This window comes from Lygodium microphyllum, chromosome 6 (assembly GCF_053477565.2).
Source record: "Lygodium microphyllum isolate KBCC chromosome 6, Lygodium_microphyllum_v1.1.10, whole genome shotgun sequence".
NCBI classification, from domain to species: Eukaryota; Viridiplantae; Streptophyta; class Polypodiopsida; order Schizaeales; family Lygodiaceae; genus Lygodium; species Lygodium microphyllum.
Window position 1 is genome coordinate 77,425,693 of NC_141140.1, and position 11,074 is coordinate 77,436,766.

The 11,074-nt window shown below is 41.8% G+C and overlaps 1 pseudogene; it reads left to right on the forward strand.

The window, feature by feature from the left end:
* Positions 1-738: 738 nt before the first annotated feature.
* LOC148034703 (soluble inorganic pyrophosphatase PPA1 pseudogene) lies at positions 739-6,992 on the forward strand (annotated as a pseudogene).
* Positions 6,993-11,074: the final 4,082 nt, after the last annotated feature.

The following is an 11,074-nucleotide window of genomic DNA, read 5'->3' on the forward strand; positions in this document are numbered from 1 at the left end:
TACTCGCATCCAATGTACATACTCCACTTGTGTGTTTGTGTTTATGTGTGTTTCAGTTTGTATGCATGTTGTATGTGTGGCAGAAAAATATGAAAAACGGATGCCAAAGGACATTATCAAGCTGATAATTTCAATGATGATCTCCAAGAAATGTGCACGAAATCGTGGAATCAAAGGAGGCAGAGTAGAAGCTAACATTAATAAAGATTGATTCTTCCCTCCTGAATATGCTAGAATTCGCCATGCGAATGAAGTCAAGACTGCAAAGAAAAGAGGGGATACGGAGAATGCGGACATGAGGCGGATGGAGGAGATGAACCAGAGAGCTTTGTGACATCGAAGGTCATTAAAGCATTGAATCAGATCGTGCTATCGTGCTATTTTTCTGATGCTTGTGGTTCATGTCATCCATGGCTGAACTTATGGACCTTGCTTCGATTGGATCACAACAGAAATCCTTTGCTACATCTGATTTCAAAGGTTGGTTATAAATTGGTGTATTTGATACCATGGATTCATGGGAGAAACCATTGAGGTAGTAAAAGAGAAGGCTTTCTGTTTTGAAAGTTGGAGGGAAAGATAGAAAGCTTTGTACTTTCAGAATAGCCTTACGAATGCTATGTTGAGATTGGAGAGGGAAAAAGCTAAGAAAAGGGGGATATTTTTGAAAGGGCTATCAATGGCGGGCTGGCAAAAAAGTCTGAGAAGAAGGATGACGACAATCATGAGGACGCGGCAATGACGGAGGTGACTTTGATGAGCAGGGAGATGTAATGAAGATTGATGTCAGAGCTCTAAAACCAAAGATAGGTGAAAAGACAAAGTTGATGAAGAGGGAGGGCTCCATCGAATGACAGAAGAAGATCATAGCCACAAAAAAAGATCTGTTGAAAGGTCTGCTTCCAAGCTTTATGAGCCACCTCTCTCTAAAGAAGTAGGCCTGCGGACCTTCTCTACATCACCTGATCCTCTCTCTCAACTACCATCCCTGTGATGATTGCTGGGCCTTTCAATCAGCGATGGCCCGGTGGAGCGTCATGTCAATTCATTACTTTAGTCTGTAGACGTTCGACCACATCGACGAGGTTATAGACGACAGAGTGACACCGTTGAGAGGACGTTCGTTTTTCTCTGCTCATCAGCACACCCCTGGCATGATTTAGAGATTGGACTTGGAGCTCCATTTGTCTTCAATTGTGTTGTTGAGATCAGTAAGGGGAGCAAAGTGAAGTATGAGCTGGATAAGAAGATAGGGCTCATCAAGGTTGATCGAGTTTTGTATTCATCAGTGGTGTACCCTCACAATTATGGCTTTATTCCCCGAACTCTCTATGAGGATAATGATCCCATGGATGTGCTAGTCCTTATGCAAGAAGCTGTTGTTCCAGGATGTTTCCTTTGAACAAGAGCAATTGGTCTTATGCCAATGATAGATCAGGGTGAGAAAGATGACAAAATCATAGTTGTTTGTGCTGATGATCCCGAGTTTCGACATTATAAAGACATCAGAGACCTTCCTCCACACAGACTTGCTGAAATTTGAATGCTGAGAATAGCCTTGAACTGGTGCTGAATGTTGGGTAGACTTATGGGTTGACTGCTCAAATGATTAGATCGAGAATTGTTCACAGGGATTGCTGCCCAGCAGAACTCTTTAAGACTCTTCAAGTCTATGTGCCAACGGCATAACAGTCTTCAAACACCTGAATGCAAAACAGATTATGAGATACTACAGATTTTTTTGAGCATGGACCTCTTGTAATTTACTTGACAAGGAATATAGTGAACTTTGGCATCAAAAATTCGATTTCTTCTTGTTAGCCTCTTTCCTTGTTGCAACTTGAACTCTGTGTTCAGCAGTCCTTACACGAAATCTACGACATTTCTGGTGAACCCAACGTGAAAGTGCTGCGTCAATTTTCAACAAGATGGGAGACTTGCAAGAAGAGATGACAGATGACAATGTCATGAAGAACCTGTTTCAATCATTTACAACCTATATGCAGCAGCAAGCTCACACGAAACGTGATAGTGATGCCGTGGATGCCTTGAAAGCTGTCCAACAGGAGATGAAGCAGTTCAATGGCCAACAAGTGTCAACTTACCTGCATTTGTATGAAGAAAAGATGAAGTTTTTTGGGGTTTCTCAAGATGTTTGGAGCTGCTACTTCTTGCGGATCGTGGTGCGCGCTCTTGAAGTCTGAATTTCAGAAATTCAAGGAACACATGCTGGTTGGGCAGAGTTTAAGAAGGCATTAAAAGATGAATATTTCCTGGAGGATACAGGTCTTATGAACCGCAGTAATTTCTTAGCATGGGTTTCTATGCCTAATAAGGGACTTTCAGTTACCGCCCTTCTGCGAGAGTTTGAGAGCCGTTATGATCAGTTGGATGGAACTGAGCAGCAAGCTTTAGAGATGCAAAAAGTGGAATTATTTTTACAAGCCGCTGATGCTGATTTACAGGAAAAGTTGGATGATCTTTTGAAAGATCAAGCTACCGATTCAGGTTTAAAGACCGAGTGGAGAGATGTCATTGATGCTGTGAATGCTCTTGTTAAGAAGCAGCGCAGGAGAGTACGATTGCATCGTAATACAGGATTTGTTTCTGAAAAATCCTTGGAGACCTCTTCTTCTACCCCTGCTACAAGTTCTATGCCTAAGCCTACTCCTCCTGTTGTAAATCCACCAGTTCCTGCTGCTCCAGTGCCCTTATCCGTAGATGATGTTATTAAAGGCTTGGCAGATTTGACGATTGAAGCAGTCAAAGCTGAAGTTGGAAAGTTAAAGGAGCAACTTATGTCAGTACCTGTTGTAGCACGTGCTCCAGCGACTGCTTTTCTAGCTGGCCAAAGAAAAGGGAGACGATATATTTGGTGCGATAGTACAGAGCACCAACACTGCAGAGATTGTGATGCTTTTCAAGAAGCGCGTAAGAAGAATGTAGTATTCTGGGGACAAGGTGGGAAGATATGGCTGACAGAGACTAGTGCTCCTCTTGACACAAACTTTGGTAAGGGAGGCATGAAGAATCTCGTTGATGATATGGCTGCGCAATCAGCTTATGTGAGTGTTAGAGGAGATGCTTCAGCTTATAGAGTCTAGCTTGAGCAGAAATCAGATGGAGACTCTGCTTTATGGTCCTCTGCCTTGGAGATAGCGAGAAGAGGGAAAGTTCATGCATCCACTATGACTTGTGTGGGCTCCAGCATCCGAGGAGAAACGGGATGGGATTCTCCTGTTGACAGGTATTCTATTTTTGCTTATATGGCGAAAACACAGGGTTTAGATGCCATGGTTGAGGAAATGAGAAGAAGAGATGAGGAGGATCTCAGCACCTCCAAAAAGACTAGAGGGGGTGACTTTGTTTCACCACCTGTTAGAGCTCCACCTATGACAAGTTCTCCAGCTCAATCAGGTCCTGAACAACCTATGGGAGACAAGCAGATGAAAGAGAAGAGGCAACCAAGAAAAGAGCCAGGATTGAAGCTCTTGTACCTTGATATGCAGACGGATATGAATAAGATTTTTCATGAAAGAATTTTAAATAGTGAAGTTAATTTTACTGTTGGAGAAGCTCTTGGGATTGCTAGAAGAGAAATACAGGATCAGATGCAGGATCTTTTGCAGAGGAAACGACATGCGATGGAAGGACCTGCTTTACAGGGATTATGGCATGGAGCTCTTGGGGAAGAGCATGATGATGCAGTGATGGTTGAGAATGCTTCTGTCAATCAGCAATTGGAGAAAATAGTTCAGCCTATGCAGTATGAAGATGATGATACCCCTATCCTCATTCCTTGCAGCCATTTTTCACGAAGTCATTGGGCTAGAGCAACCACTGAGACGGTGGTAAGGATTGGAGAGAAATAGATTCCTTTGGTCGCTTTAGTCGATCATGGTTCCGAGATTAATCTTATTGCTCGAGGTGTTTATGAGAGTGGAAAGTGGCCTATGGATGCAGAGCATGGCTCGTGCATGAGATCCGCCAATAATACTTCTAGTGATATGTATGCTGCTTGTCCGAGCATCAGAATTTCTATTGGTAATGTTGAAGAGGATTATCATTGCTTTGTTCAGGATTCTTGCTCTTATCCGATTATTCTTGGACAGCCTTTCATTATAGAAGCAAGAATGGAGACGAAAGTGATGGATGACGGCTCAGCCTATGCACGGATACGCAGTAAGGATGGTATGCGAGCTGTTCAGTTTATGACTGTTGGGGTAAATCATCCGAGAAACACGGACTCCTTGCGTGAGGCACCACTACCTGCGAAGGAGTTGGATTTTCATTAGATACCACTGTCTTGCGAGACGCCAGTGGTACGGAGCAGAGAAAAGAGGAGATCTCGCCTCCTGGCAGCCAGTCTTTCTCCACTAATTTTGTTGGTTTTTCTTCAGATAGTTCAGTGAGTTATCAGAAAATTTCAGATTTGTCTAGAGCTGCCAGGCAGTACATTGGTTGTAAGGAGAAAGAGTTGAAGATTGCAGGTATTTTGCAAGCAGAAGAGCATGTAGATGGGCTGTATGAAGGGATGTCTTATGCGGATACATTGTCTGAGATGGGAACTATGCTGAAAACTGATGTATGTAAGGGTTCAAAGATCATACATGTGCAAACCTTGGATATGTTTCAGGAAATTTCTGATTTTATGCTGAAAACAGAGTTAGAGGCTGAGAAAACTCAGCAAACTGAATCTATGGTTGATCTTGATCAGCTTACAGAGTTGCAGAGGGCTGAAACCTTTCAGCCAGTAGAGTTAAATGCTGGAAAATTTCAGCATATGGGGTATGAGGCTGTGCCCATGCAGTCCATAGAGCCGAGGGCTGAATCCATTCAGCCAACAGAGTTTAATGCTGAAAATTTTCAGCATACAGAGTTTCAGGTTGCACCCATGCAGTCCATAGAGCAAAGGGATGAAATCTTTCAGCCAACAGAGTTGAGAGTTGCTGAAAATTTTCAGAAATTGCAGCAAAGAAAAGAGTGCCTGACTGATGCCAAGGTTGACACGAAGTATAAAATAGTTGATAAGAAGGTTAAGCCGGTTGCAGGGCCGCTTCCTCCTGATAGTGATGAGCAAATAGAAAAAGCTATGAAACAGCCTATGTTGAGAGATCCTGCAAATATTGGACATAAATTTACAGCTAAAACTCTTGTAGAATTGAAGATTGGAAATGATGATTTCTTGCTTCCAGTGGAAAAATAATGTTTTAGAGAGATGCTTGGACATCATGGTAAGGCATTTGCTTTCTTTCCTCATGAAATTGGGGATAGTTGGCTCATTTGGAGGATGCGCAGGTTTAGAGGGGGTGGATGTCGTGCTGCTCCTCATCCGAGCCGTAAACACCTCCATTTTTGTTGTGCATTTGTGTTATCTTTTCGCGTGTGATTCATTGTGTGTGATTGATGCATTAAGATAATCCGTCCTTTCAGTACCCGCATCCAATGTACATACTCCACTTGTGTGTTTGTGTTTATGTGTGTTTCAGTTTGTATACATGTATGTCTGGCAGAAAAATATGAAAAACGGATGCCAAAGGACATTATCAAGCTGATAATTTCAATGATGATCTCCAAGAAAAGTGTAGGAAATCGTGGAATCAAAGGAGGCAGAGTAGAAGCTAACATTAATAAAAATTGATTCTTCTCCCTCCTGAATATGCTAGAATTCGCCATGCCAATGAAGTCAAGACTGCAAAGAAAGGAGGGGATACGGAGAATGCGGACATGAGGCGGATGGAGGACATGAACTAGAGAGCTTTGTGACATCGAAGGTCATTGAAGCATTGAATCAGATCGTGCTATTGTGCTATTTTTCTGATGCTTGTGGTTCATGTCATCCATGGCTGAACTTATGGACCTTGCTTTGATTGGATCACAACAGAAATCCTTTGCTACATTTGATTTCAAAGGTTGGTTATAAATTGGTGCATTTGACACCATGGATTCATGGGAGAAACCATTGAGGTAGTAAAAGAGAAGGCTTTCTATTTTGAAAGTTGGAGGGAAAGATAGAAAGGAGGGAAAGATAGAAAGCTTTGTACTTTCAGAATAGCCTTACGAATGCTATGTTGAGATTGGAGAGGGAAAAAGCTAAGAAAAGGGGGATATTTTTTAAAGGGCTATCAATGGCGGGCTGGTAGAAAAGTCTAAGAAGAAGGATGACGACGATCATGAGGACGCGGCAATGACGGAGGTGACTTTGATGAGCAGGGAGATGTAATGAAGATTGATGTCAGAGCTCTAAAACCAAAGATAGGTGAAAAGACAAAGTTGATGAAGAGGGAGGGCTCCATCGAATGACAGAAGAAGATCGTAGCCACAACAAAAGATCTGCTGAAAGGTCTGCTTCCAAGCTTTATGAGCCAGCTCTCTCAAAAGAAGTAGGCCTGCGGACCTTCTCTACATCACCTGATCCTCTCTCTCAACTACCATCGCTGTGACGATCGCTGGACCTTTCAATCAGCGATGGTCCGGTGCAACGTCATGTCAATTCATTACTTTAGTCTATAGACGTTTGACCACATCGACCAGGTTACAGACGACAGAGCGACACCGTTGAGAGGACGTTCGTTTTTCTCTGCTCATCAGCACACCCCTGGCATGATTTAGAGATTGGACCTGGAGCTCCATCTGTCTTCAATTGTGTTGTTGAGATCAGTAAGGGGAGCAAAGTGAAGTATGAACTGGATAAGAAGACAGGGCTCATCAAGGTTGATCGAGTTTTGTATTCATCAGTGGTGTACCCTCACAACTATGGCTTTATTCCTCGAACTCTCTGTGAGGATAATGATCCCATGGATGTGCTGGTCCTTATGCAAGAACCTATTGTTCCAGGATGTTTCCTTCGAACAAGAGCAATTGGTCTTATGCCAATGATAGATCAGGGTGAGAAAGATGACAAAATCATAGCTGTTTGTACTGATGATCCCGAGTTTTGACATTACAAAGACATCAGAGACCTTCCTCCACACAGACTTGCTGAAATTTGAATGCTGAGAACAGCCTTGAACTGGTGCTGAATGTTGCGTAGACTTATGGGTTGACTACTCTAATGATTAGATCGAGAATTGTTCACAGGGATTGCTGCCCAGCAGAACTCTTTAAGACTCTTCAAGTCTATGTGCCAATGGCATAACTATCTTCAAACACCTGAATGCAAAACAGATTATGAGGTACTACAGATTTTTCTGAACATGGACCTCTTGTAATTTACTTGACAAGGAATATAGTGAACTTTGGCATCAAAAATTCGATTTCTTATTGTTAGCCTCTTTCCTTGTTGCAACTTGAACTCCGTGTTCAGCAGTCCTTACACGAAATCTACGACAACATCCCCATAGGTGTGACAAATCCTACGGGTGACGCACCTTTAGTAGAATGACAAGACGGAGAAACTGCATCGATACCTCCACAACAACCACCTGAGCCATGCTCTCTCAAACTGCCACGAGAGCGAGGAGTAGCACCTGTATCCTGAGTCGACCATGGGCTCACTTTCTGCATCTAGGTCTCCGCAGCATCCCCCTGAACCACTCCCTCCATCTGGCCCAAGTCTAGAACATTGACCTCGTCTGCTTGAACCTGAAGCATCAAAGCGCAGCCTAGTAGATCTAATAGAACGACGTGATGTTGTCCGAGATAGCTCTTGGTCCGCCATATCTCTGAATTGAGCCATCTGATCTAGAGACATACGCATGAAGATATCTTGTAGCTCCTTGTCACTTATACCTCGACTCATTGTGATGATCTAAATATCCACAAAGATCACCTGCGCAGATAAAAATTGATGTTAGCATAATCAATAGAAATCATACAAAGCATGGTAATATAAAACTTTAAAAAATGATCTTACTTAAAATACATATCTTATGTACCCTTATAAGCGATTCGTCAATGTATTGAGTAGGTGGATATTCCAAGTATGAAGTACCCTATGGTCCCATGTCAATCTCCTGACACAACTTTGCATACACTGGAAAGTTGATAGGCATGTCACCACAAAAGGATGAGTCCACCTCGTTCTCTAAAAATTCTTGGACTCTTGTATTTCCATCATTGTTACCCAATGTTGGCTCCTCTACACACTCCAAGATTTTAGATAATCCACCCCTTGCAACATTTACCCCACTATTTGCATACTATCCTCATCTATGTTCAGAACATCTCTTTGATCATATACTCTTGCACTTCGGGGAGCTGAAGGTATAACTTACCACCATCGAGGTTGTCGGGGGTTTGGATAGAAAATTATGTGTTCAAAATCAAGTAAAAGAGAGGTTTAACTATTGTGACATGTACCATGTCGTACTACAATTTAAAAAAACATGAGTTCATACACCTCTTCACAATGGGCTGACAACACAAACGTGTCACACAAATCCATCTTTTTTTTTTTCAAATCTATTTCGAGAAATCTAGATGGACCTCGTCGAACTATTTCTCTAGCTCTTTCAAGTACCACTTTCTATTGAGAAACACGGATCTAGAGCTAGTTGGCTATGGTGGACGCAAGTCAAACACACAATACATTATCAAAGTGAGAGATTGTAACTCAAATGAATTAGGTTCCAAGATATATTAGCTTGGACTCATAAAGACAGTTTTGAGTGACTTAAACTGATAGTGCCATTGCATTGAAATGAGTGTCAAGTACATGCCTTTATAGCTTTTTGGATAGTACCACTGTACCTCACTGTGCATATGGGATTTTTGACATCTCTTCTTAGAGCTTCTAGAGCATACATCTTTGTCGTATATCTCATACAAAGCCACTTATGGGCAAGCCTCTTTTGGGCACACATTCAGCCTCTATGGGCATACATCATTTGCTATTCTCAACACCCCCCCTCAAATGATGAGTCTCTAACCTTGCTGGCTTTTGCCCCCCCTACATGTAGACATGGACCAGGAGACTAGCTATTTGGCAGCCTAGTCAAGTTAAGGCTTGAAACTTTACATCTTTGGTAGGGTTTTTACAATATCCACTATGGGAACAAATTCCTTAATACAGTTTATCATAGTTGTTGATGGTAGCGGAAGTATCGTTTTCTTCTTCTTCATTCATGAATTAACTTTGGTGGTAGTTATTCTGCATCTGTTGTGCTCTTTTCTTGTGGAAGCATTCACTAGCAATATGGCCAGTTTTACCACAATAATGACATGTCATCCGATTCCTGTTGTCGGTGTTGAATCCTCGACCTCTTCCCTTGGGTCTAGTAGCTCCTCTAGTGTATAAGAGGTTTTCCCTTGAGTTGGTCTCTTTTACATCTTTGCTTTTAAATTTGCTTTCTCCATCAAGCAGTGAGTGCTCAATATCTTTGAGCGAGAGACTCGGAACATTACTTAGAGAGTGGACACAAGGTTCTCATATGGATCCTTGTTTACACTTGCAAGCAGTACGGCTATTGCTTCATCTTCATCAATATTCTTTTTAAGAGTTGCAAGTTGAGTTTTTAAACTCTTAAACTTATTAATGTGTATGGTCATAGAAGCACTGTCTTTGATATCCAGTTTATAAAACTGCATGAGAAGTTTTATCTTTGAGTTCTTTGCTTGGGTACCAAACATTCTATCCAGTTCCTCCCAGGTGGTTCTAGCATTTCTTATGCCAGATATATGATGTAGCACATCATTACTTAGTCCCCAGGCAATGATGCCTAGTGCCTTATTATTCATCTTCTTCCATTATTTGGATTTGAACTGGTCTTCTTCAATGAACCCGTCTTCATCATCTTCCTTCTTGTTACCATTAAATTTTGCTATATGTTCCACTTCAGTCATCTTTAGTAGGAGGTCTTACCAGGAGAACTCTCGGGAAGTGTCTATCCTTTTACAAGAAGATAAGGGATTCGATAATTGTGCAAGCAAATAATTTCATGCGGGAAGGTCTTACCAATTGGCGATCTTTCTCAATGGCAGTGTCTAATCCCGTACAAGTGCTTCAAATATTGAAGAAATGGCACAAAATGCTAGTGTCTAAAGAAACTTTATGGAGTAGAAAATCGGTATTAAAAACTAAGATCACCGTGAATAGCTTAGAGTGTGGGAGAGTTGGTTTGAAATAAGAGAGTGTGAACACGAGTATTTGAAAAAGGCTTATTGAAGCCTTAGAGATAAGGCTCTTTAAAGCCTTTAAAAATTTAGTCGTGAATTGTTACAAGAGCCCATCGATTCTGTACACGTTGCCGTGAAACGCCAAGCTGTAGATTAGCTAAAAGATCTCTTGCTGGTCACAGACTTGTTGCAGATGGAGAGAGCTGGCCGAGTAGTTTCGAGGTAGTAACGATGTAGATCGACCTTTCATATGGCCTGTCTATGCTCCTAGATGATGCGTTAGTCTTCTTCTCAAGCATTTGTAAGGGCTACAAGTCGAACCCTTTTACCAAGATGGTCCGTCAACAAGATAGATTAGTCTGATCTGAGGTAGTTCCAAACTCTCCACCTAACAACCCAAACACCAAGTCTTCTCAACTTGAGCTCTCTTCCTTCCTCTCTATTTCTCTGTTCAAAAAACAGCCCCTATGCTTTATGGAGTAAGCAATCCCTTTGCTCCAAGTAATAAGCTGAGGATAATACCAAATGATTTGATCTTGAGGCTGGCTTTCAATGATTGCAGCCTTCTTCTTCTTCTTCGAAACGATAACTTCAGAAATGGAAATAGCAAGACCTTCAATACCTTCAATATAAACTCTAAACTGATCTTCTTGAGTAGCAGCACTTTCTTCCTTGAGCTCCTTTGGTAGCATCTCCTTAAGCTTCTTCTCCTCGTACACACAATGGATGTTGGATGGTTTGAAAGATTGGGATTGGAATGAGCTTGTAAAAGGAGAAGAATGAAGGAGGGAAAATCCTAGAGCATGCACAGAAGAAGAAATTCCACCTACTAGCTTTGTAGCTCAGCCATGGCTCTGATACCATGTTGAGAAACACGAATCTAGAGCTAGTTGGCTATGGTGGACGCAAGTCAAACACACGATACATTATCAGAGTGAGAGATTGTAACTCAAATGAATTAGGTTCCAAGATAGATTAGCTTGGACTCATAAAGATAGTTTTGAGTGACTCAAATTGA